This window comes from Plectropomus leopardus, chromosome 4 (assembly GCF_026936395.1).
Source record: "Plectropomus leopardus strain MGB_pleo_1.0 chromosome 4, ASM2693639v1, whole genome shotgun sequence".
Taxonomy (NCBI): domain Eukaryota; kingdom Metazoa; phylum Chordata; class Actinopteri; order Perciformes; family Serranidae; genus Plectropomus; species Plectropomus leopardus.
This window is the reverse complement of record NC_142179.1, coordinates 36,157,201-36,184,814: the sequence shown is the minus strand read 5'-3', so window position 1 is coordinate 36,184,814 and position 27,614 is coordinate 36,157,201. Positions and strand designations below refer to the sequence as shown.

General features: G+C 39.3%; 1 protein-coding gene across 2 annotated transcripts in view; it reads left to right on the top strand.

Moving 5' to 3' along the window:
* The first annotated feature begins 3,484 nt into the window (after window positions 1-3,484).
* The window catches only part of apba1a (amyloid beta precursor protein binding family A member 1a), a 60,944-nt gene continuing 36,814 nt past the window's right edge, over window positions 3,485-27,614 (top strand). The window contains exon 1 of one of the 2 annotated variants that reach the window (XM_042487487.2): window positions 3,485-3,617. The gene's annotated coding sequence lies outside the window, so the exon portion shown is untranslated. Of the gene's footprint in view, window positions 3,618-14,997; window positions 15,116-27,614 lie in introns of those variants that run through there. The other variant, XM_088077203.1, reaches the window with a different exon arrangement.

The window sequence follows — 27,614 nt, the reverse complement described above, 5'->3', positions numbered from 1 at the left end:
TTTTTACTTGCTATTTATTTAAAGTCTGAGGTGTGTGTGTGTGTTTATGTGTTTGTCTGTCTGTCTGCCTGGATCACTTGAACTACTGCATGAATGAATTAGACATTAACCCTTTGAAACCAGGGCAAATTCTTTTAATTTTTTTCAAAAACATACTAAGAAGACAATGAGCATCTTGAAATGACCTAGAAATCAGCAAGTAATTACTAAAAATACGCACAAGAAAATTACCACAAAAAATGTAATGAAATGAAAAAGAGGAACAGTTATAAAAATAAATAAATAAAAAACAAAATAAGGAAAATAAAAAACATTACAATTATGTTAAAAAAACAAACAACTATGACTATATTTCTTTAAAAAACAAACAAACAAAAAACTATTCTACTAATCTACTATTTGCCAGACCCTTTGCCAAGCTGATCCTACATTAGCAACCGTAACTATGCGCAGGAGGCCAGCTGTCAGCAGAAGCCAATGTCCCGAAGCACTGTGTATGGCACCTGACAGCCCTTACCCAAAAAGTTTAGAGGGGGAAGAGAGAAGAAGAAGAGAGATGTCGAATATGGATAAAACAGTGAGGAAGAACACTTGAACAGCTGAATCCATCAAAGATGGATGAAAACACTTTTGTTTGTTCCAAGGTAAGATGGTAACTAACATTAGCTAATGCTAGCTTTGTGTGCTAAGTTCGATAATGTTAGCAAACAAAGAGGGCTGAATATATTCATATATTCATATTCAGGCCTTCTATAACGCTCACCAAATTGCTCTTTCTCTCTTTCCCCCTGCCTTTTTCGGCAGGGGGAAAAAAACAATATATATATATATATATACACATTTCTGTGGTGTGGGTTCTACATAAAGGAGGGGGAGATGTGCAATATGGGGGACACTGTAGTTTCACAGAGACTATGCATATGTGAAAGTGTGTGGTGAAGGTGCCACTAATTTAAGAGCTGCTAAATGATTGTGCAACTGTACACTACTGATCTAGATTCCACTTGGAGGATGAGGAGGAAGAAAAGGTGGAATTCAGAGCAGATGGGTGGGAGAAAAGGACTGGAGATGAGCTTGAAGAGAAGAAACACAATCACAAAGGTACATACTATATAAAGCTCTAGGAAAGAATGCAGAGAAGGCTACAAAAAGGACAGAACATTTTTAAAAATATGTTGTTTTTTCTGTGACATTATTGTAAATACTTATTTTCCCTAGTTTTTGATAATTTTCCAATAACCCCCCCCCTTTTAAAATGAATAGGTCATTTTCTCCAGCACCTTTTACTAATTTTGTTTTTAGTTTGTGGGACATTTCTTGGCAACTTACCCTTTTCCCCATGTTTTTTGAAAGAACTAATACCAATTTATACCAATTTATAGTTTCTGGACCTTTCTCCCCATTTTTTGACAATATCTCATAATGCCCGAAGCTAATTTTCAGATCTTGCCTTGCAGGATATTACTTCTTCCAAGTTGCTCATTATGTTTTTTTTTTTCCTATGTTTTTAAATAAAATCAAACCAATTTTCAATTTTCTCAGATTTCAGGGGTGTAAATGCTTGTGAAAGAAGTCTGAAAGCAGCGTCTGAAAGTTAAATTGTTGAAGTTTTAAAATGGCAGAAATGGATTTGAAACAACAATTAGACCATGATGACGAGAGGAAACAAAAATAGAAAAAAGCGTTACTGAACATTTGAAGGAATAAATTAGATGTGTTTTTAAGTTATCTTTTTAAGTTAGTACAAGCACAAATCCTTCAAAGGGTTTTAGATTCTCAGATCCTCATACCTGAGGTAGAACAAACACCATAATGCTTTTTCTTATCTTTTATATGTCCCCTTCATGAATTGGATGGTTGTAACAAAAATATTTCATACAACAAAATACCGCAAAAAAGGGATTTAAAAAAAAGTTAGGGTTAAATACTTTTGGCCAAAAATCTGCTCTACAGTCCATCCCAAAGCAATATAAATATCAAGATATGTATTTATAATAAAAATGTGTATATAATTAAGCAATAAACAAATAGATTAATATTATTATTATTATTATTAGTAGTAGTAGTAGTAGTAGTAGTAGTAGTATTAGTATTATTAGTATTATTATTGTTGTTATTATTATTATTATTTATTAATTACTAGTAACAAAGTATGGAAAAAATAAATGTTAAATGTTGAGGTTTTTTTAATGTCATTTATACTTTTTGAAGATATTTCAAAAATAATTTTTTAACTCCATTAAACCCTATGGAGCTCAAGATTTGAAAATGTATCTCCTCTTGTAATATTTAAAGTAGACACTCTAAGCTCCACTATAAAAATTGTACACACATTTTCAGTTTTTAACCTATTTTTGTTTCCATACCCTCGATGTAATTTGCTACAACTTGAAGGATATAAACAACATTCCAGCTTCCATACCATCAGACTTACACACTATAGCGTGTGCAGTTTGTTGTTGATGTCCGCCGCCCCCCCTTTTATTATTACATAGGTTTTTGGACCATAAAAGAGGGGTCCAATACTGCTCCCCACCCTCTCCCTACTGCAATGTACACCCATGGAGTTTTTCAATGTGATATTTCAGTTTTCTCTTCTTAATAAATTTGCAAAACAGACAAAGCACATCATAAAATGTCATTTTATTTATTTTATGGCAAAAAAGAACAAATTTGGTACAAGATTAACAAAATGAGAAAAATGACAGATTCTGATTCAGGATGCACTGTGTAGGAATTTTTTTTAAACTCTGGTTTTACAGGATTATTTCATGAAATCTGATTTGGACCTTCAACCCTATATAGTTCAGATGCCTTTCACAAGCATTCAAACCTCTGGAACCTGAGGAAATTAGTTTGATTTCTTTTGAAGATGTGGGACACAAGAAAACGACTTGAATATTAGCTGTAGGGAGGTTATTAGATATTATCAAAACAAAGGAAAATGTTAAGAAAACTTTAGATTTAATTAATATGCAAGGTTCAAGGCACAAGGTAGATAAAATTGGTCCTTAAATCCTGCTACATCTTGTGAAGTTGAAGGGGGAGCTGATGAGTCTTACTGCCTGGGAATGAAGCTGCTCTGTAGTCTGGTGATAGGGCAGTGGACTTCATATAATATAAATATAATATCTTGGGTTCATTTTCATGCTTCTTATTTTTAGTTAGTTCAGTCAACCGTTTTTAGTTAATTTTCTTGTAGCTTTTTTCCCCTACTATTTTCTTGCTAATTTTTGGGCCATTTCGTTGCCTTCATCCCGTGATTTTGAAAGAAATTACTTAGATTTCAAAGGGTTAAAAAACAATATGGATTTCCATATTTTTGAAGCTTGTGAAACCTGACAGGAATTAAAAAGTGCTGCAAAGTGCTCCAGTGCACGTCTTCAACAGTCCAACAGTGGACAGGCTGTTTGTTGTGTCCTGTGATGATGTGACGGCGGCGGTGGGAGGAGGGAGGGAGGGGCTGGGAGGCTGCCGAACACACACACACACACACACACACACTCGCTGACACACATACACACACAGAGGCAGCAGCCGCTACAGGGAAGATGGAGGCTGGTGAGGCAGCGGCGGAGCGGACCCGCAGCCTGCAGCAACATCGCTGCTGATAGCAGGTGAGTTTGCTGTCGGTCCTCCGCCGGTTGTTAGCTGACACCGCCATCAGCCCGTCGACACACCGAGCGGCTGACGGCTGCGGGGAGGCGTGAGGGACGGTGTATTGTCGCCGCTCGGTTTGTTGACTGTTTGAGGAGTGGCAACGGGAAAAGATAACGGAGGCCAGACCGGGATTCAGACGGGAAGAAACGTAACTGTGTTTGTATGTACGAGGCTTTGTGGCGGGCTGATTCGCGAGCGCTCGCCGGGTTGACACGAGTGAAACGGCCCACAGAGGCCCTGTTGTTGGCAGGTGCAGAGTCCCAGCAGAGCTCAGCTCAGCCCAGGCAGCACTCTGGCCTGGCTCAGTGTTTCATGGATGCTTCCTGGGTGATGTTTCTGTCCAAACAGCTTGGTTTCATCACTTCATGTGATGCAGAGACTAAAATGAGACTCCAGTGTTCTGCAGAGGCAGCCTGCCTGTTGTTGTTGTTGTTGTAGTCAGAGATGCTGCAGGTTAGTTTCTGGTTGTGCAGTCTGTCTAGGCTTCAGCACCTCATGCAAGGGAAGAATTATCCTGATCATGTCCTGAGACCATACTGTAAAGCCCCTATTCTCCTTCAAAGTTCACCTGAAATCACAATTTGTCTTATTTTGTAGTCAAAAATTTGCCAAATTTATTTAAAAGTTAAAAGTTACTTGTCATGAAGGGGATACTACAGATTTTCAAACAGCTTTGTATCAAAACAATAGGTGGGTTTCCATTACAGCTTTGCACAAAACTTAAGTGATATTTTCAAAATGTCAATAAAACACAATTGCTAGATGACTCCACTGAGTGATGTTATGCGACTTCTCTGATGATAACATTCGAGTAACCATGGCGATGGATGCTCAAAACAGCTGCTTTATTTCTACTGCAGACATCGCACTAGCTATCATTATTTCCAATCAAAGGCCATGTAGGTGTGTTATGCGAGTGATAATGGAAAGGCTAGCCCCTTACACATATAAGGGATTTCTTGGAGGTGATAGTCAAGGCAAGTCAATTTTATTTATAGAGCCCATTATCACAAAACATGGTTTACCTCAGAGGGCTTTACAGTGTACGACATCCCTCTGCCCTTAGACCCTCACATCACCCAAGGAAAAACTCCCAAAAAAAGAACCCCTATAACAGGGGGGAAAAAAAGGAGGAAACCTCAGGAAGAGCGGTAGAGGATAGTGAGGGAGCCCTCTTCCAGGACGGACAGACGTGCAATTGATGTCATAAATAACAAATTAAATACAATCATTCTACTTTTGGAAACTTTGGGACGTTGTTAAGGAACTATGAGCTGCAACAGATGGGATGGAGTCTGACCATTTAGATTTTTGTAAGTAAGGAGAAGGATTTTAAATTCAGTCCTGGATTTCATGGGGAGCCAGTGCAAAGAAGCTAAAAAAGGAGAAATATGGTCCCTTTTCTTGGTTCGTGTTAAAACACGAGCAGCAGCGTTCTGCACCAGTTGGAGAGACCTAAGTGATTTGTTGGGGCAACCGAATAATAGGGAGACAGTAATCCAGCGTAGAGTTGACAAATGCATGTACTAATTTTTCAGCATCTGTTTGGGAGAGGATATGTCTAATTTTTGCGGTTACACAAGTGAGAGAAAGCCATCCTTGAAGTTTGTTTTATATGGGAGGCAAAAGATAAATCTTGATCAAATAAAACTCAGAGGTTCCTTACAGATGTGCTAGAGGCCAAGGTAATATCATCTAGAGAAATTACATCGTTAGAAAAGGAGCTTCTGAGGTGTTTGGGCCAAGAACAATGACTTCAGTTTTGTCTGAATTCAACATCAGGAAATTACGGCTCATCCAGGCTTTTACATCCTTAAGACATGTTTGAAGTCTAGATAGCTGATTAGTTTCATCTTGTTTCATAGATAGATATAATTGCGTATCGTCAGCATAACAGTGGAAATTTGTAGAGTGTTTTCTAATTATGTTGCCTAGAGGAAGCATATATAAAGTAAAAAGGATTGGTCCAAGCACAGAACCCTGTGGCACTCCATAGCAGACCTTAGTATGCACGAAGGATTGATCATTGATGTGAACAAATTGGGAACGATCTGATAAGTATGACTTAAACCAGGCTAGTGCTGTTCCTTTAAGGCAGGCATGTCAAACTGGTCCACAGGGGGGCCGGTGTGGCTGCAGGTTTTTGTGCCCACCAACCAAGAGCACACAGTTTGACCAATCAACTGTCTGAAGACGGAGATCAGTTGATTAAATGAGTCAAGTCTGGTGTGCTGCTACTTGGTTGGAAACAAAACCTGCAGCCACACCGGCCCCCCTGTGGACCGGTTTGACATGCCTGCTTTAAGGCCAATTAACTGTTCCAGTCTGTGCAGTAAGATTTGATGGTCAATGGTGTCAAATGTGGCACTAAGATCTATAGGATTAAAACAGAGACTAGACCTGTATCAGGAGCAATCAATAAGTCGTTATTATTTTTTGCTAGCGCCATCTCTGTACTATGATGAAGTCTGAAGCCTGACTGAAAGTCCTCGAATAAACTATTATCTTGGAGAAAGTCATAGAGTTGATAGTCCACGATTTCACAGAGGAATTGTCGATTCAAAACTTCCGGATGATCCGCTCAACTTTTGAGGAGTTATGCAATGCAATAACACCTCTTGTAGCTCTTGCTGCATCATGAGGGAGCCAGTTCCTATTGACAAGTACATAGCCATAGCATCATGTGACCTAGAAAAGACTAAAAAGTGTTTACATTGCAGTTTTGCAAAATATGTCTACCCTGAATTGCCTGCAATACCACCTCATGCGAGTGTAAAAACGTTTTTGTGATAAATGGGATAGGAGTATTTTCAAATTAGCGTGTTTCCATTAGCAGTATTTGTTGTTCGCAATTTAAATTTGCGTTTGAGTGTAAATGGAAAGTCTAATGTAGTTAATATGTGTAGATGACTGTGTTAAACTTTTCTCCATCTCGATATTCCCCCTTAAAATAATGCAGTTTACATCATTTTGAGGTGTTTTGCTGGTGCTCGGGGCTTTTCATGTTGCCCACCACCTGCCGCCAACCACAGATATGGAGAGTATTCTGCAGATCGAGACATGAAACCATCCTTCTCTCTCTTTCTCAAACTCGGACCGAAATCTCTTTAAACTATTAAACTAGGCAGTGCCAGTTGAATATAAATCAATGTTATGTTCCTGCACTGCCTATTTCTTACCTAAAAGGTTTTCCAAAACATACTTTTATACCACCATAATGGCCAGAATTTGTAAAGAGGAAGTGGATGCCATCCTGCTTCCTGCATAGTGAAAACTGGGGCCAAAAAAACCCAACATAAAATGGTAATACTAAGCAACTGTCGATCGGGCAAGGTCGCATATGTCATCCACCAGATGCATTCTGATAGTTGTAGGTTTTCTACCTCTTGAGCAAAAGTGTCATTTTTCTCTGCTTTCTCTGGTCATGTAGCACCAGTTTTAAAAGTATTTGTCTGCCTGCTGCAGAGACGGCCTAGTTTTTTTTCTTTTTATTTGTGAAATACTTACCCAAGTAAGAAAAAGGTTCTAGAGGAACAACAGAAATGCTCTTTTTCCTCTCAGCAGCTGAGGGGGTGGTGATGGGTCTGTTTGATTGACAGTAGCTGGCACACTAAGCCCCAGCAGGGGAGGGGCAGCTTGCATGTGTTAATGAGCAAATTATGACGATTTTTACATGCAGCTGCATGCTCAAATTAACATGCCGTCACATGTTGTTTATCACATTCAAATATAGAAAAGTGGAACAGCTGGACTCAATTGTAATTTCAAAATAGGATTTTTTAAAAGTGTCTTGTGGGTGGTGGACTTTTTCGACCATGTGAACACAACGTTCCTCTTTAATTCATTCATCCACTTTCTTGAGAAGGTCCGTGTTGTGATATTTGTGCATATCCAAAAACCTGTTGATATCCAAGTCTTTCAAAAATAAAAGCATGTGTTTCTCCTTCCAGCCAGAAAGGTTGGCTTTTCTTTTGAACATGCATCTCTACTCAGTCTTGCAAAATGTTGGCGAGTTGGTTTTAGTACAATGTATTTATGAAAACACATAGAGCGTGTGTGTGTTGCCAACTGCAGTAAAAACCCCAGTGAGACGTATATTGTTACTGCACTGTACTCATGTCTAAACAATGCTTCTAAAATATGAAATAGCAGCATATCCCATGTGTCTTAATTGGTAAAATGCTAAAATCGGAAAAATGCCTAATTCGGAATATCTAAATATATCATGCTGTTTACATGATCCACATCAAATTCAGAATATTATCATATTTGAATAATAGTGAATAACAGTGTAATATTAGCGTGCATGTAACTGTACCCACTGTTTTGTTAGCATGATGTTATAGAGTAAGACCACACAGCAGCGTTTGAACAGACAGAGTGATATTTGCAGGCACGCTTAGATGCTATATTGCTATGTAGCCTGCAAACCAACATCAGTAGTGCACTCCTGGTACATTTTTGTTCGATTGCTGGTTTAACAAGCTCAGGTGCAAGGTGAGACATGTGTTCCTGTATTTAGATTAGATAAGAAGGAGACCTTAGCAGGGAAGCGAATGTGGGTTGTTGTTCAGTCTGTGGTTTTTGTGTTGTGAAGCAGGTTGTCGTTTGGCCTTTAAGGCAGTTTCCAGTTTCAGCTTTGTTTCACTACAAGAGAGACTTGATGTTCTCTGCAATTAGCTGGGAAAACATACGTGCATATATCATTATTGGCATTGGCAAGTGGCCAAAATGAGATGGAAAATATCAGCATATCAGCATATCAGAAATCGTAAAAAATTCAATGCCATGCATCCTTAGTCCCAGAGATTAGGGACTCTTAAACTTCATTCCCACTGTACAAAAACTCACCCGCTAACATTGGGCTTTTTAATGCAATGGGAATGCGTATGAACTATACATTAACTACACACTGTTGGTATAAAACTGTAAGAAGTCACACAGAGAGTAAGTAAAAGAAAAATTTGATGATAAATGATGTAATGATGGTCTGCAGAGTGTCTGTAAAGCCTGAAGCTGATAATGTAGAAGATAAATCATAGCTGTGCTCTTGTTCCATTACTGCTGATCAGATGAGGGAGCTAAATCAATCAGTGTGGTAAAAGCAGTAGGTTTTAGGCAGCCAGGAACCAAACTAAATATGAAGGCTGAATATGCAGAGTCATAATGCATGTCTTTTTCCAAGAGATTGCATTGATTTGAGTAACTGTCATGGTGAAAACGTTAAACGCCCTTGACATAAATCTCAATCATTGTGTAGCTAAGTGCACATGCACAAGTTATTTATTTCCACTCCCACAGTGAGCCATAAATAGATGAAATGTCCTTAAACATCCGTCGGCATGTCAATTCTTGTACAGTTACCACCATCTATAAGACCTGTAGACTGCAAACAAAGTGCAGTTTCACAGATTGTGTTGCATCAGCAAGATTCTTCAGCAGCACCACAGCAGCTGTCATTACACACTACTGTGGCTATTTATAGTGCCCATACCACCAATTCATCAAATGCACCTGTAAACCATCTCCATGTGATCACAATCATCATTACTGAGTCTCAGGAGCATGATTAATAATAATCTATAGAGCTCATTTTCAAAGAGTATTCGCAAAGTGTTTCATAATTATTGACAGGGAGTTAATGGCTGCAATGTAAATATTTAAATAAAAGAAATTATAAAATTATCACTCATTGGTAATTTACGGTTAGGTTCATACATATGCCCTTGATGTTTTACAGAACGCTATACAAAATGCAAAAATTAGTCAAATAAGGTCTATTTCATGTTCACTTTATCTTACAACCCATAGCTATCTCTTTGAAACTGTGTAAACTGGTGTTTCTTCTTCAATTAATACCAGTTTATGTGTAGAAAATGCTGCTTGCATGGTAGGCTTGGGTGGTATGTAATATTTGATATCTTCATACTTTTCTGAAATTCCGCTGGGATATAGGGTATATGACACTGTAAGTACGCAGCGCTAACACCCACCCAACCCCCAACGGCGAATGTGCTACTTTCTTTTAGCTTTTCAGACTAATAAATACACAACAGAAACCCACAAAATGCAAAATGCACACCTATTTTCCTTATTAAACAGAGAAATACAACTGTACACCTTTTGAATTAAACCTTCTCTTTTCTATATGGAAGACTGATGAGGCTCAATTGTCTTGTTAACTTGTCATAAACACACTTCATACAAACTCAACGGAAACAAGTTAAAACTTGCCCAAAGTGTTTTGGTAACTCTTGCTAGTAATCTAGTTAGTAATTCCTCTGTTTCAACAATTCACCAGCTCCGGTTTGGTCCACTCAGTTCACTAAATTAGATGCAAAACAACATGCTGTTATTCCACACGGTCTCTCTCTGCCTGCAGGCCGCCGGCTGTTTACAGTCCTGTAACTTCTCCCTCCACCATTAAGTGTTGCGGTACCTTTTAGCTTAGCTGCCTTTTCCACCAGTGGATACAGAGCTCTGGTGGTGCATGCTGTGCACTACATACAGTGAGTTTAATAGAAAGCGGTGTGCCTGTATTTATGTGGGAATTGAAACAAACACCTTTAAGATTTCTAAATACCCTGGTATTACTGTACATCCAAAACCTTGTGCACATGCCACATTTAACTCCTATGGAGGTTCACATAATTGCCTGTTTCCAGTATGTTTGAGTTATTTCTCAACCCACTAAATCAAAGCTCACAGCAGTTTATTGTTCAAAGTAACTCAACTCTAACTGAAATAACATGCACATTATTTTACCCCCCATGACAAGTCTCATGTCCCAACACGTAATAACTATTCATTCAGTGGGCCGATGACACTCTTGCTGAGTAACCAAGGCATTAACCATTTTCAGTTGGCCAATGATGTGCACTCTTGAAAGTCCTAACTATGGGAAACTTCTCTATGACTTCCTTTCTTCCCACATGATGTGAATGCAACAGTAACTCAACATAAACATCAAGTGCACAGGATGGTTTTTGGCCAGGGAGACACACTGGCTGGCTCACTGAGGCAGTCATTCAGTTCAACACAAATTAGAGTGGAAAGGACACTGACCTGTTTAAAAGAAAATGGTTGTTATGGTGACAACTAGGCTTGCAAATTGTAAACACTTTCCTTAATTGATTATTGGTGACATTAACAATAATTTAATCAATTCATCACGATTTTAAAAAAGTATAAAGTTTTTAGTTTTTGCAGATGCTGCCAGTGTGAGGGGCATCGTGAAGCTTGAAGAAACAAGAGATTCACTGAAACTTTACAATAAAGTTTAATAACATAAAAAAATTAAACAATATGCCTTCCAATAATGAGCACAAAATGTTTTTGATAAGTGCAAACTAAGTGACTAGTCAATGTTCACTATATTTTACATTTTTTGATTTTGTAAAAAACTTAAACAACTTCAAAAACACTCCTTAAATAATAATCTCTTTTAGAGGCAGCACAAAACTAAGTAAACATGTGGTTTACACCCTCTGACACATTCAAGTGCTAAACTGTAAGACAAAATAAATGTAAAAACTATACCACTATAGTAATATTATACTGGTTTAGATGCCCCAGGATTTGAGTGCATCCTCCAGCCCATGGCTGATTATTTCCCCAGTATGGTCCTCTGGAAAGTATACTGTCTGTAAACATTTGCTGTGCAGAGCCCACTCCTCCTCAATAAAATGAATTGTGAGACTCATATATGGCTCAGACATACGGCTAGACCAAAGATTGATGGTAGTGGCAAAGTGTTTTATTTCCTTAAGATGAATTTCCAGCTTACGACGGCATTCATCATAAAGCTGCTGCAGCATAATTTTTTGTGAGCATCAAAACCTCAATGAAATGACTCTGTTTACTATCAAGATTTAATCCATTCAGCTTGGTAGCATTTTGTCTAAAGTCTAAAACAAATGCAAGATTCAATTTCTTGACCACCATTCAAGTTAGCTAAGCGCTAAACCGGAAGTCAGTCGCTCTGATGTTGGAAGTCACCCGCTCGGGCACACTTGGCTGTAAGTCTCTGGTGCGCAAGTCTCATGGAGCCTGGTAATCCAAAAGATAGTACTTTCATACCAAGGAAATCTAGCTGTTTTTGCTTTATGTATTACTGAACAGCTCTCCTAGGAATATACAGGGCCCCGCCTCTGTGCTGTATCCAGATCTTCTTTATACATCCATGGTGTCACGGCTGTGCACTTTTGTCAGACCCCAAGATGGCTACCTTGTCATAAAATAGTTATATTGCTGGATAATATTACATTGCTTATATTTGTGCATGACAGTCCCTCATTTTGGTGTTTTTTCATGTTGCCAGCAGCAAAATTTTTGCACTTGTTACTGCTTCTCTAGCATCGGTGCAGACTGGTGGGGTAGGAGCATGGGTTGCTGATGTTAGCCTACAGAGCAGATGTATCAGGGTCATAAGGGGTTGTCTCATTTCATAGGGTGAGATTTCAAGAGAGGGTTTTCTCATGTGTGCACTTGATTTTTTTATCTGCTGATTTGAGGGACAACAGTTGTTTTTGAATCTTGTGCTGTTCACGCTGTGTGTCAGTGAGATCCAAAAACTGAACCGAAACCAGCACTTGTACAGCATTCGGTGAGGAATTTGTCAGTGCACACAAAAACACACCACCAGAGAGGCTCTTTTTCTTCCCTAGGTAATAAAAATTGTGACACAATCTCAGCCCGCTGCTCCTGACAAATGTGAGGTGATAGATGAATGAAAAGCCCTAAATCCAGAATGCCCTGGGCTCAAGGAGCTGCTACCGCTGTCATATCACACAGTCGACCTCACAAAGTGTCTCAGGACGGAGGCATATTAATGTTCGTTAAGTCGTTGGCCGTGTCGTGAACCTTTTGCCTGCTTCTTTTTTTTTAACATGCTGAGCAGGTAACCGCACAGATTCCTCACACACCCCATCCCCCTGAATCTGCATTTGCTCACAAGGTATAAATTGTCCAAACAGCTGAGCCCAAAACTCTTAATACTTGAGCACCTCAGCAGAGGAAGTGAGCTCTGCCACATGAAGAAGCGTCTCAGCTCTGCTACAGGTTAGGCCTGTTGCAGTTATTACACAATCGCTGTTTTTGAGCTAACAACAATCATTTTGCATAATCACTGGATTCCACTAAAAGGGGAATTTAAAGCCTATGTAACAAATGTGAAAAAAATAAATAAATTGGGTGCATTTTTCTGGGTAAATAAAGTGTCAACCTTGGCACAAGATTTCAACTTCAGGAAAGACACAAGGACCTTACTCTGTGGGGCAGGTTCTTCTGTGTGCAGCTTCAGCCTCTTCTTATGCCCAGGGCATCAAATGTGGCAGCTTGGTTTGTGGCAGTTGGTGTCTGATTCTGATCATATGCCCTATAAATAATGGATGTACCTACCATGACGTCACCCATTGGTTTGTGGACTGCCATTTTGAAACCTCGAGTTTCCGGCCATTGCCATTTTGGTTTTTTTTTTGGACCCAGAAGTGACTGAATTTTGTTGAAGGGTGGCTCTGAGTAAGAGGCAGAGGACACTATCGGCAAGGTGTAGTAGCTTGCTAAATCCTGTCTAATTTGAGTTCTGATAAAAACAGAGAGTGAGTGGCACATGGAGAGCCTGAGTGAATAAATACCCTGGTTTATAGTGACAAGTTTATTTTCTCAATCTGATTGAAATCAATCTGACTGAAGATTTTAGGGCCAACTATTTACATGGGATGTCCTCTAACAAGATCTTGTGTTTACCTGCACCAATGTATGTAAACAGAGCTGCTGTGTGACATGCACAAAAAATATGAATATATTAACTTGAATCAGCTTCATCATTTAAATGACACAAATTATCTTTTGATTGGTTTATGAAAAAAGTTTAAACTTCCATTCTGCAGCCAATTGAAATTTGAATGGGTTTGAGCCTGTTTAAGCTGATCGCAGTGTTTATATGGATCATGTTTAATCTGTTTGGGATTTTAAACCTATTCTAATCAGATTAGTAAATGTGCCCAAAGGGCTGTGCTCGGCTCTATCATGAAATAAGATTTTAAATGTTAAAAAAAAGAAAAGAAGATCAGTAAGTGGCAGTCATTGTTGATTTTGTGGCAACTGAAACAAATATATTAACGTATGGGAAACACTGCAAGTTGGGCTACAACAACAAATCGATAAAATCGATTAGAATTGATTATTAAATGTGTTTGCAATGAATAAAAGTATCGATTCGTTGTGTCGCACGATTATTACTCACTGTTTCTCTAGCAGCGCTTGTCAGGAGCGTTTCAGCTGCGTGTCAGCTGCAGCACATCTAGAGAAATGGTGGCTCGCCGATTTTTTACGTGTGACGCGTTTTTTATGCGTGGGCGTTTGTCAGCAGAAATAGACAGTGAATATGGTGTTTTGATGATTATATTTACTCTATACCACTTTTTACTGCAGTTTAAAGGTCTCTCTCTGTCACAGAGATGAGGAAATAGAAAGACGGCTGTTTTACTCCAACTTCCCTGCTTCCCTTTCAAAACAAAATCCCTCTACAGTGTCTGTGGACAGAATCCCATCAGTTGCTGATACAAGGTATTTTTGAAACATTTACAGGACTGTGTTGTCGGCTGTGCGGGAGCTTGCATGACTTCATAAATAAGAGGAATTTGTGTTTATAAATGTGGAAATACAGAACTAATATCTGCGGGCCGTGATGCAGCAGTGACGTTGCAACACCACAAGCATGAAACACGCTGCAGTTCGCTGAGGTTGATGTCAAACTGAACATATGTCGTAGTAAGTAAACATAACGGTATGTTGTAAAAGCTGCCAACATTTAGTTTTTGAATAGTTTCATATTTGATTTTGTAGTTATTTATAATTTGATATTATTTTGACAGTTCAGGGAAATTCAAGCAAGCCCGTGTTTATGCACTGCACTTTTTGCACTGTTGTCAATGATTATCTGTTTTTGAGCAAAGTGATGGGAGAAAAAATATTTATTTTAATATTACCTCTATTGTTATTTTTTTAGAAATCCAATTCATCGATTTATGGAAAAAATAATCGACCAATCGATTATCAAAATAATCGTTAGTTGCAGCCCTACTGCAGCTAGATGAGCAGGGGCAGCTATCCGAACATAATGTGCATCGCTTTGGAAATATGTCTCATGATGTGCAGTCTTCAGAAGTGTATTATTCAACTTTGCCCCATGGACTAGTGCTTAAAAAATACATTAATATAAACATATATTATATATATAAATATTACAAAAGATTGTCATATTGAACTGCAGTATTTGTAGGAACAGTATTTACCCTGGATTTCCTCTGCTTGCATGTGCGTTGCGGAATGGCTCAGCTGTGGTTTTGCTTCGTGCTCCCTCAGCTGTCAACACCCACCGGTTGCGGTTTGAGTGCGGCACGGCGCAGCACTGCTGGATCAGCAGGAGTGGCGAAGCCGAGGAGTTCCAGTGGTAATTATTATATCAGTAAAGAAGCTAACAACTAATATAAGTAATAACTCACCATCCACTCCCATAACTCCTAATAACATGTTCCCCACCATTTCCTTTCTATTGTCGTCCTTATAAAATGGATGTGTGGTATCATAAATAATTTTGTGGTTTTCCAACTCCATATTTAGCTTCTCCTCATCCATGGTGTCGGTCGTGATCCTTGAGAACCTCTGACCTGTTGACTCCAGGCCTGGATCTGCTCACTGTGACTTTTTGTTGATGTAGTTACATGAAACAATCAGACGTAAACGTGGAGTGTTTTATTCTGAAAATTAACTGGATGTTTTAATGTTGTGTCGCTGTCTGGTTTCCTGTCTGCTCTATGCTTAATTTGGCTGAGTTGAAGCAAAGTGCTGGGGCGTAGTCATTTCGCAATGCAGCGCAGCCAGTGGAAGTAAACACATAGACTAGAGTGTAATCTATTTGCTCTGTCTGCCTAGCGGATCGGTGCGGGCCGAACATGGATTTGGTGGAAATTAGCCATACATATTGAAACAGAACCACAGTTAACCGGGTAAAGGGTTCCAGTGTTTCAGACTGCAGATGTTTTTGACAAAGAGCAAACTAAGGATGACAGATGTGAGGTTTATATACAGTGTGTGTGTGGGCCTGTGCTCCTCTGCTGTGTCACCGGGTTGATTCTGTCTCTTTACAGCTGATATGATTCTAGAGTTTCATCTCTTTGCCTGTTTTTGCAACCTTCATCTGAACTTTAGCACCAATTTATTTTCATTCAAAGGACATCTGACCTTTCTGCCAACAGCTTCCTCATCTTGTTGGTAATGAGCCCCGACTGTCACTGTCACTTTAATTTCTGTTATTCTCCAATTATCTTACCATGAGCAAACTGCGAGCGTGTTTCAGCTTGATTGGCCTGATTATGAACGCCACATGCCAAATGCAATGCGCTCGCCTTGGTTTAACATTGCAATCAAGCAGAATGCATTGTGATGTGTTCTGTTTTATCAAACAGAATAGCAATCCCCAAATACTCAGAGGCTTTAAGGTATGTTTAAATTGTATTTCTATGTAATTATAGGTGCGTGTGCCATCTGCTTCTCAACATTTGTGGTGGTTCCACAGATGTTGATTAACTCAGTTGTCTTGCCTCGGGCAAGACAACTGCTCGTTATATTCCTTGTAGAATGAAGAACGCTCTGAATATATACCATCATGTTGGGACATACTGCCCTTAAGTAAGAACAATTACATATACAGTTGTTTAGACTAAATATTGAACTCGTAAAGTGTATAATTTTTAAAAAACGTATATGCTGTACTTTTATTGACTCAGTGAGGATCTTCCATATCTGATCTATAGCACCTGCTCTGAAACCCAGAGCACCAGGAACCCCAAATAATCAGAATTACTTGTTTTTGCTTGTTTCTGGAACTAGATGGTACTCGGCTTGTGGTGCTCATAGTTGCAAAAAATACATTGAAATAAGTCTCTTTTCTGAAATCACAACTCGGTTGCTACAAGTTAATCCACAGACCATGTTGTGGGTGATTCCATGGAGGGACTGGGGCTGTTCCAAATACCATTTTCTGGGCTCTGGGGCTTTGGCATTAATCAGCAGTGAATAATCAGAGCTTTGGTTGGTGTGTATTTTCAGCATCAGGTGAGAAAGAGAGAGAGAGAGAGAGAGAGAGAGAGAGAGAGAGAAAGAGAGAGATACTATGTGTCCAGTGTTTACTGTGACCCAAAAAGTCACAGTCTCATCAGTTGTTTGGAACTGGATTCAGTTGTGCAACGTCAGATCTCGAACAAACCACAGCAGCTAAAGGCAGCAGCACGACCGATTTTTTTCACCATGTCAAACAGTGACATGCAGTTGAGTGAAAGAAGTGTGTCACTCCGAGATGCACGAGACCACGTCGGCCCGCAAACAGCTGGTAAAAGGCAGCCAACATTAGTGGAATTATTTTCCCGTCATGTCCCGTATGACAGGAAAGAGACCCGCTGCAAAGCTGTTACTGATGCAGTCGCGCTGTGTATCACTAAAGATATAATATAAATGAATTCATGTAAATACGTTTTGTGAAATGAGTGCAGCCTTCAGTGCACATGTAAACAACTCCCCTGAAACTACATAGTACACTTTAAAAGACAAGTTTGCAGCTTGCAAGTTAACCCCAAAAAGGGATATTCAGTTTGCCTTTAATTTTTATTGGTAAAATAAAAACACTGGTTTTGAGTAATTTCTTGGCCATTTGTAGTTTGTTTTAAAGAAGGAAAAAAAATTAAATCATAAATCAGGTTTGGTATGAAAAAATCAGAGATTTTATTTTTAGGCTGTATCGCCCAGCCCTAGGTTCCAGAAGGTTAATATACTGTTGCAGATGCAATATATAGAATAATACTACATATTGCTACTTAATTCATTTTTGTAGTCAGTTCCTTGAGCTTATGGCCTTGATATTTCTTAAACCAAAATGAAGCATCTCGGGGTATATTTAGAAAAATTACTGTTATTTTTCTTCTAAACTCTCCAGTGTTGCAGTTTTCTGCTTTGTTGCATCTTTTAACATCCATCTAGTGGTCAGCAACAAGCAGACAGCTCCTCTGCTGCTCACTGGCTTTAGCTTCAGCCTGTTTGTCTCAGGCCCTTTGCGTCTGCGTCAGTGGATAGTGGCTGTGGCAGCCTGCAGTCAGCCGCCTGCTCAGACAAAAGGAGGATAAAATAAGTGGACATCTCGGCAGACGAGGAAAAGAAGCCCTTTGCCATCAGCAGATAGCATCTCTGTTTGTTCGAGAAAGTTCCTGTGGCTGTGTGTCACAGTGAGCACAGACTGGATTTCCCCTGAGAGACTATCCATTCTGTCCTCAGTGGGGATACACTCAGGGTTAGCAAATACAGAAGGAAATGCTAACAGGCTAAATCCATTTGATGATGTAAATTTCTGCCTCCTTGAGCATTGAAGGCAGCCTGGAGTTCACCTCCTCTAAAAGCACAGTCACAGCTATGGAGTCACATAGAGGCAGAAACACACTGAGAGGATATTTTTTGTGGGTGGTCAGTGATTTTGCAATATATTGAAGATGCAGTTTGATTAGATGAGCTGTTCATTCAGACTTCAGAACAGAGCAGTTAAACAGGCTCAGATTTGAACAGATAATAACATATGCTTCAGACAGCATTGTTTTTGAAACATTTTTTGCAGGATTAATCAAAAACAGTAACATGCAGGATAACACCGAGAAGTTTGCATCCATTTTCCTCCTGTTCCCATTCTCAGGTCATCAAACACTGACGTTTTGTCATGCCCTTTTGCTTATGATATCAATGCCAAAGGCACCCTTTAGCATCTTTTTGAGACTCATCAGGCTTTACTCCAAAGTAAAACCATCCTCACTGTTGATGCTTAGAGAGATTGACGTGGTGTAAGGAGCAGAAAGTCTGATCAGAGAAGGAAGGAAACTAGACTTTCAACCAGGAGACTGCCGTTCTTACTCCATCCATCCATTTTCTTCCGCTTATCCGGAGTTGGGTCGTGGGGGCAGCAGCCTAAGCAGGGAAGCCCAGACTTCCCTCTCCCCGGCCACTTCGCCCAGCTCTTCCCGGGGGATCCCGAGGCGTAGGGTAGGAATGAAGATCGACCGGTAAATCGAGAGCTTTGCCTTTCGGCTCAGCTCCTTCTTCACCACGACAGATCGGTGCAGAGTCCACTTTACTGCAGACGCTGCACCAATCCATCTGTCGATCTCCCGCTCCATCCTTCCCTCACTTGTGAACAAGACCCCAAGGTACTTAAACTCTTCCACTTGGGGCAGGATCTCATCCCCGATCTGGAGGGGGCACATTCGGCTGCGAACCGATCTAGTGAGAGCTGAAGGTCATGGCCTGATGAAGCCAACAGGATCACATCATCTGCAAAAAGCAGAGACCCAATCCTGAGATCACCAAACCAGTTCTTACTTCATGTGAAACATTTAACTTAATGTTATATAACTTATGTACCTCAATCACATGTGAAGGTTGTTTTAGCTTAACATCACTTAACCTTGTAGCGCACTGACATCATTTGCATATTTACATCACTTTATGTTGCATAACAGACACACTTATTTCAACCCAAATATGATCTTTTTTCCAAACTTAGTTTGTCACCTAAACCTAACTAATCCACAACATTAACCACGCCTGTTAAGCAATACAGATGTGTAAACTGTAAATGTTTAGACTTTTGCATACCATTAACTATAATTATGTTAATGTTGGATTTTCGTTTAATTTTTGCAACAATGTGATAAAGTAAGTTAATTTGCCAGTTATTGAATTTGCTGGATTAGCTTAAAACAGAGAGTCCTGACGGACGGCGTATTTCGCCCAAAGCTGATTAGATTAACATGACAGATGAATGAAAGCCTTTGTGCCAAAATATACTGAAAACCAAATTGTAGCTGAACAGAGGCCAAGCTGACATTAGAGCAGGAAGTCAGGTCTCCATTCAGTCTGTTGCATTTCTGTCAGCCTGTCTGCTGCTCTGTGTGGATGATGATGATCGCTGTTCAGCCACCCACAGCTCTTGATTGCAGCTCTACACTCATTCTTTTGGAGAAAAAGACTTGCTGCTGTGGGGAGAATTAGATGCTTCACCCCTGTTTTGCATTTTAAATGTTTTATGGCCTCATGTTTTATTAACTCAGAGAAATGCAGCCAGTGGTAATATCAGGACATTCTATAAATTGCAACTTTACAGTCTGATTGCTGAGAAATAAATCTGTATATGTTTTTATAAGAACGGTAAAAAACAGGCACATTGGCTGTAGTTGGGAACTATGAAAGTGAGAAAAAATAAGCTGTTTGTCAGATGGATAATGTTAATGAAGCCTGTTAAAAGCAGAATCAGCACATTTACTAGCATTAAAGGGTCGGCCACACCAAGAACAATAACTATATCTATAAAAATATTCATTCTAACTCAAGTGGACGGCGGAATCCATACTACAACTAAAGTGACAATGAAAGTGGCGAATGATATCTTTTGGATCACTCTAAGAGTGATTTAATGAATTATTGAAATACTAACAGACAATCAGAATCTGTCTTATTTAGACGTCACATCCAACATCGATCCTGATCTAATTTGGACTAGAAAATGTCTGTTTTTACGTTGAAAAAAATGCATGAAGCTGTGGACTATTTTACTGTTTGTTTTTCTTCCTGTGAATTTAGTCATCAATAATTGATTGGTCTCCCTGACTGTAGCAGATTCTGGTCAGTAGATGAAGCTGATGGCTGCTATCAGGAAAAAAAGATGAAAGGAAAAAGTCACGAGTATTGATTAAAAACTTAACCTTAATATGACGATTAATAGGCTACATAGCAAATTTTTAATTTAGATCCAAATCCTCTGAATTTAGAATGTTTAATTTGGGTGTCATCAGTGCATTTCAGAGACATTTTTCTACAAAATCAAGTTTCAGGAGTTCTGACTACCGGCTCCTTAACTGCAGCTGATCTCTGTCGTTTAGGATTAAGGAACAACCTACATGGTAGAATCACTCAGTCATGGCTGTTAACGGCTATATGACCTATTATTAGGCTGCAGATGACACAAAAAAGTAATTTGACTCGAGACCTGGAGCCAAACAAACGCTCTATGGCACCGATGTGTTCTCTGAGGTTGGTTTTGGCTTTACTGATGTCCTCTTTTACCGTCGACACAATGTCAGCAATCTGATGTTGACTCATACCAGACTCATACCAGCTTTATAATATGACAGTAGCTACTTTATTTAACTGTATTGTAGCTGCAGTTCATCATTTTGTATTTGAATAGTTAACATTAGTTTTAAGGACATTTAAAATGTCTAGATATTTATTGTGTATGGCAGTATTTTAAAGCCATATTGCCTAGCCCTAATTGCAATATTGATATTGCAGAAATAACAGAAATATTAGATTTTCTCCACATCACCCAGCCCTAGCTGAAATGATCCTTATTTTTAGAATGAAAAAAGTTAACCTAAGTTCCAGTGGGCAAAATGCTAATAGTCCCCATCAAGAGGACTGTGTCTGTCTTTTGACACCTGTGCTGCTGTCTGTTTAAAGTAAATAAAAACAAACAAATCCTTACACATGCCTCCTGTGTACCGTTACACCCGAGAATGCAGTAAAGTGCTCTGCTGGGTAGGGTGTAATGTGGTGGAACCCATGCTGGCTCTGGAGTGAAAACTGTGATTTTCAGACATGGTCTGTTCTGACTGCAGGTTTTAATTTCTTGGTATTGTTACCTCTGGCATAATTGACGTAGTTGTGGATTTGAAGCCAGCAAAGTCTCTGGTCCCTTACTCTGCACTGGTGACTGGTATTGATTGGCAAAGGCCCCAACATAGAAGAATATGGGATTGGGATGCAGGGTGAAGATTTTCTTCCGTCATGACTTGACTCCTGTTGCATCCTGTAGCTTGGGGGTCATAGGTGATAAATTATTTAGTATGTGAGCCAGTTTATTAGCAGGAAAAGACATAAGTCCCTGATATATGATTTTGACTAGGGGTCGACAGATTATCGGCCTGGCGGATTGTTGGGGCTAATATATCTTATTTTACCGATCTTCTGTATTGGCCTTTCATTTTAATGATCGCCAATAAAATGTATTAATAAATAAGTGTGCATATTGCAACACCAGGGAAGACAGTCTGCAATACATGCAAAGAATGTGTCAGCATGGAGGAACTTTTACTTTATTGGTAAAAGTTAAAAGAAATTTTGATTTAATAATTTCTTATTTAAATTTTCACTGAATTTTATAGAAAGTTGCAGGGAACTTTCTGTATATGCTGTCGAAAATTTCAATTTTCACTAAACATTTGCTAAAGGCATCTACACAAAGTTTGTGTTGGAGTTTGTTATATGCCAAATTCTAAATTTTGACAGAAATATATTTTTATTGTAAATGTTAATATGTTCTAATTATTGGTTGTCGGTCTCATTAATTGCTAATAATCTGTATTGGTATTGGCCCTGAAAAACCACTGTCAGTCTACCACTAATTTTGACACAACCTGTATATATATATTTTTTGCCTTATTTTGTAGCAGAATTCCTAATCAGCTGAGAAAAAAAACAAAACATTCTGGTATCCTTCATACAAGAAAGGCTCCTGCACACCAGTGCCGCTCCCTCCCCCATCATTTATTCACAGGGGAGTGCAAACATTTCAATCAGTGACCTTTTCTCAGAGCGTCTTCTCCACTCTGCAGTGTGGCAGATACCACTAATTACATTTTCTCCAAATCCATGACAATCAGCACAAACATCACAGGGCTGGTTCCGTTTCGATATCCTCTGTAACATCTACAGTTCTTCCTGTAAAGCTCCTGTTAGTCGATGGTTTCTATCCCCAGCTCTCTAGCAGCAGCTTGCTGCTAACTCATTATAAGAGGAAGAAGAGAGCAGCACATGGAATGAAAATGATCCAGATAAAAGAAGGGTCCGTGCTCTGGCCTATTCTAGGCTGCTGTGTTTCTGTTGGCTTCCTCCTAATTAATTCCTAAAGTAAGAACCTAATTATAGCCCCTCTACCCCAATTCTAACCCCTCCACACTACTTTTAAAGGGTGTTAAATAATGTCAGACACTATTATTGAAGGGAAGCTAAGTCATTTTTCAACCTGGACCCTATGTTTGTGTGACTAATGAAGTCTAGACTTTTTGAAACTGGTCCAGTATTTGCTGAGAGAGCGCTGAAACCAAAGAAACACACTACAATATAACCACTCAATGGCTCATGTCAGTGTGCATTCCCTAAAGGTGTTTGTTTTTGTCACTGGCAGGCTCAGATTGTTATTCTTAGTAGGGATGGGGATGATTAATTGTGTAGTTTCTGTAGTTGTTAAAAATATACATTGGCCTACACAATACATACACACTGTTTCTGTTGGTTGGGGAATTTACGTTGTATCAGACAGTGTTGTAAAAGCATTGCTACTGTGCATAGAGGGATACATTAGCATGGCCAATAATCTGAATTAATCAGACACCATGCACTTTACACATCCACACACTGGTTAAAAATACTCCACAAAATCCTTCATAATGTGCAGCAGCACACATGTTGTCAACACGCTGGATTGTCCTTGTGGTCTGGTTTATGTTGGACAAACTAAAAGAGCTTTGAAGATTTGAATATCTGAACACAAAACATGGATTATGCTATTGCTTGACACGGCTCTGCAGCATTAAGTTCTGGGGAATAGAAAACATTTCATCCTCTCCTGTTAACTCACTGCTCTGCACAGAGGCAGTCTAAACTCACGCTCTTAAAGAGAAAGTTTACTCCCAAATCAGAAACGCGTATTTATCCTCTTACCTGTAGTGCTGTTTATCAATCTAGATAGTTTTGGTGTGATTTGCAGAGTGTTGGGAGATATCAGCTGTAGAGTTGTCTGCCGTCTCCCCAATATAATGGAACTAGATGGCGCTCGGTTTGTTTGAAAAACACGACAGCAATGTCTCTCTCCAGAATTCATGAACAGGTTGCTCAAGATAATCAACAGACCAGTTCTATCAAACTACACCAGCCAACTGTATCACCATGCAGAAGGAAATGTACATCTATTCACGGAGGAGAGGCTCGTGACAGTGGGAGATGTAAACAGTAGGCAGGTTTCCATTAACCCTCAAATTGCGGAAATTGAAATTGCGAGTATAAAATACGCCTAACTGAAACACTCCCATTTATGGCAAAACATTTTCTACACTTGCATGAGGTTGATATTTCAGGCGACTTGAAAAAGCCACATTTCGCAAAACTGCAATGGAAACAACTTTTTTTGGCTTTTCTAGGTCACATGATGCTATGGCTATGTGCTTGTCAGTAGGAACTGGCTCCCTCATGATGCAGCAGGAGCTACAAGAGGTGTTATTGCATCACATAACTCCTCAAAAGTTGAGCGGATCATCCGGAAGTTTTGAATCGACAATTCCTCTGTGAAATCGTGGACTATCAACTCTATGACTTTCTCCAAGATAATAGTTTATTCGAGGACTTTCAGTCAGGCTTCAGACTTCATCATAGTACAGAGATGGCGCTAGCAAAAATGAACGACTTATTGATTGCTCCTGATACAGGTCTTGTCTCTGTTTTAATCCTATAGATATTAGTGCTACATTTGACACCATTGACCATCAAATCTTACTGCACAGACTGGAAAAAGTTGAGCGGATCATCCAGAAGTTTTTTTTTTTGTTGTTGCTCGTCAGTTTGCTGTGCTGTGTATTTCTGGAAATGGTTTAGTCCCCAGACTTTGCTGCAGAGTGAGTGCTCTTGACTGTCACGTTACTCTTTGGTAGAGGATGTAGTGCCAGGGAAGGAGCTAAAACATCCTGAACGCCTGATTGACTGGACTCTGTTACAGCCATTGAAGTGGTCCCCCGATTAATGACTTAATTTAAAGCAAATGTTTGACATTTTGGTAAGTATGATTATTTGATTTATTGCAGAGAGTCGGATGAGAGGACTGATACCACTTTCATGTCTGTACAGTAACGATGCAGTCACGGTGCAGTGGTACAGAAGAAGAGTTACTCTGCACTGTAAGGCTCAGAGATAACAATATCAGCTCTCTTCTGCTTAGAAGTGGTGAATATACAGCTCACAGCAATCTAATACAATATAGTCTCTGGCTCTTGTTTGATATCTAGTGTTGGAAAGAAATGTTGCACGTTTGCGATCTGTCATTATTGTGTTTGCTTGTTTACTGTGTAAGTGCCAGTCACACTGAGCCCTGTTCAAACTGTAAGATGTTATATGGAAAAACAAATCATTGAATTTTTGTATTTAACAGCAGAATCTGATTCAACTGACATGATTCTGAGTCGATGATGTTTTTAAAAAAACCTTTATTTAAACATTGAAGGCCTTTAAGAGCGAGCTCTCCTTTACAAGCACGCCCTTGTGGTTTTTTTGAACGCCGACTGTGAATCACACTGCCCTATGGTGACATTTCAGACTTGCTTGAAATACAGTAATGTCCCAGTGGCCTGTAAGTAAGTGCTGTAGGCAGTTTCTTAGCTTAGAGGGCTTTCTATGCTGCAGTGCTTTCTCTCCTTTATATATACTGCTATACTTGAAAATGAACCCCAGGGTAGCTGTTATTGAGTTGATTTCTTGTCGTGACATAATTTATTTTGTGAGGATCCCCTGTAGCCTCCTCAAGGAATGTCTGGAGCTCCTCTGTGGCCCTGCTACATGAAGCCAACAGTCGGCCTTTGGTCAATAAGCACGTTTACATGGAGCCTTTACTAATCTGATGAGAATAGGTTTACTTTGAACCATTTAACTTTTTATTTTTTCTCCTCTCTCACAATCTGCTCTGGAGTAAAGATCCAGTGGTTAGCACTGTGTTTTAGAGCAGGACAGCATGGAACGCAAAGTCAAACATCATTATATTTTTGACCAAATACCTCAGTATTGCAACCGTATTGTAGGACAGACTATTTATTTAACTTGAATATCACCGTATTTTATTAAATGCTATCACAACAGTAGTTTATTCAACTTAATTATAAGACAGTAGCTCCGTTATTTAGTTTTATAATAACTAGTTCATTCAATAATTTTGTATTTTAGCAGTTAACGTTAGTTTAGGGGACACATAAAGATATTGAGATATTCAGTACATCGTGTAATGGAATATAGCCATAAATATTGCAGTATTAATTCAAAGCCATATTGCTCAGCCCCAAATGTTGCATACAGGTTCTTAACATATGAATTGGTAGAGACAAGGAAAGAGCTTTCAGTTCATTGGTGGCATCACTGGTGTTTATTTGACGTGTAATGGTGAGGTTTCATCTGATGGAATTCAGAAAATTAGCTGGCATTGGCACAATGTAGGTCAGCTGTTCATGTTTAGGGGGATGGGGAGGGGCAGACACAGAGAGATTACTAGTCCACTGAAAAGAAACATTTTCTTACAAAGACGATTATTCAGTGTGAAATGCTACATCATGTGGGGACAAAACAGCTTCAAAGACTGACACAGTAATGAGCACTCAGCAGAAGATATAATACAAATTAGAAAAAACAGAATTAGAATTAGAAAAAACACAATAGCAACATAAAAACAGAAGAAATAAATAGAAGATGTATCATTGCATGATGTTTAATCCCTCTATCACCTTGACTCTCCTGTCAGCAGTGTGATAGCAGTTGGTAAAGGGCAGGGAGGGACAGCTATGCTGGTGGAGGTGGGAGAACACTGCTGCCCCCTGGAGAGGTCACTTCCTCTTCTGCTCTCCCACAGAGAGCAATTACCCAATGGTTTCCATGACAACCAGCAGTCCTGCCGCCGCCTGTGCTCTGAGGGTGAGAGGGAGAGGAAGCAAAGCGATGTGCCAGCCTTCAGATAAAGCATCCGTTCTGCGAAACATCACCACTGACTGCAACACAGCGGCATCATGTCCCCGTGTTAGCTGCTGAGTTAAATACATGTCACCACATGATGGTGCTCCGTCATATAGAATCTATGCTCAGACGTCACTTTACAAATCACACACATCTGTCAACACACAGTGTTTAATACTTTATTACTTGTTACACCTGCAAGCTAAAACAGAAGTAGAGCTGCTGTTAACTCGCTCTATCACAAACCGGTATTCTGGTCTAATTGTGCTGATGTAAGCACAACAGTATTGGACTCCTACATAATTAACGGTCCTTCAATCACACACTGTGAGACAACCCATGGCCTTTGACAGAAATCCTTTTTCCTTAAAAAACAAGGATAATACAACTCATTTAAAGCAATTTTGAAAGAATGACAGTGCTGCCTGGATTATTTGGGCTTTCAGAGAGTCTGTGTGCACCAGGGATGTCAGTGGAAACATGAAGAATATTTTTGACAGGTTACACATGTCAGACTAATTTTGCTGCTCTTCAGTTTACTACACTGCACCTTATTTGGGTCTGGTGGTAGCTAGCTAGCTGCGTGGCTCATGCTGCATTCATGTGATGTGGGAAGGCGTATTTCCAAGTTAGGAAGTTATTCTTTGGGCTATGCTGTGTTCATGTTCTTTTAGGTCTTGATGTAGGAACAACATGGAAGCTACAAAGACAATGAGTTTAAACAAGAGGTTGATAGCTGTTTCCACTTTATTTGTATATATTTATATTTTATATTTTTGATGTATTTTGTTATTTTGTCTAGTCATTTTACAAGGAAAGCAGTTATTATGAATACCATATTACTCTTAAAATCTCTTAAATTACTCTCAAAAATTGATATTTAATATGTGAATTAGTAAAAAAAACAGTTTCTCATCATTGACCAAACAATGACTTTTGCCTGCCATGTTTATGCATTTATGACGTCAAGTCAGCAACTCATGTTATAAAATGAAATTGTTATTAATGTATAGTATACTTGCCTGGCTGCTTTATAGTTAAAGTTTGCTTGCTACAGCTTAGAAATGCAGGTACTAAAATGTGCAACTACTCAAAGG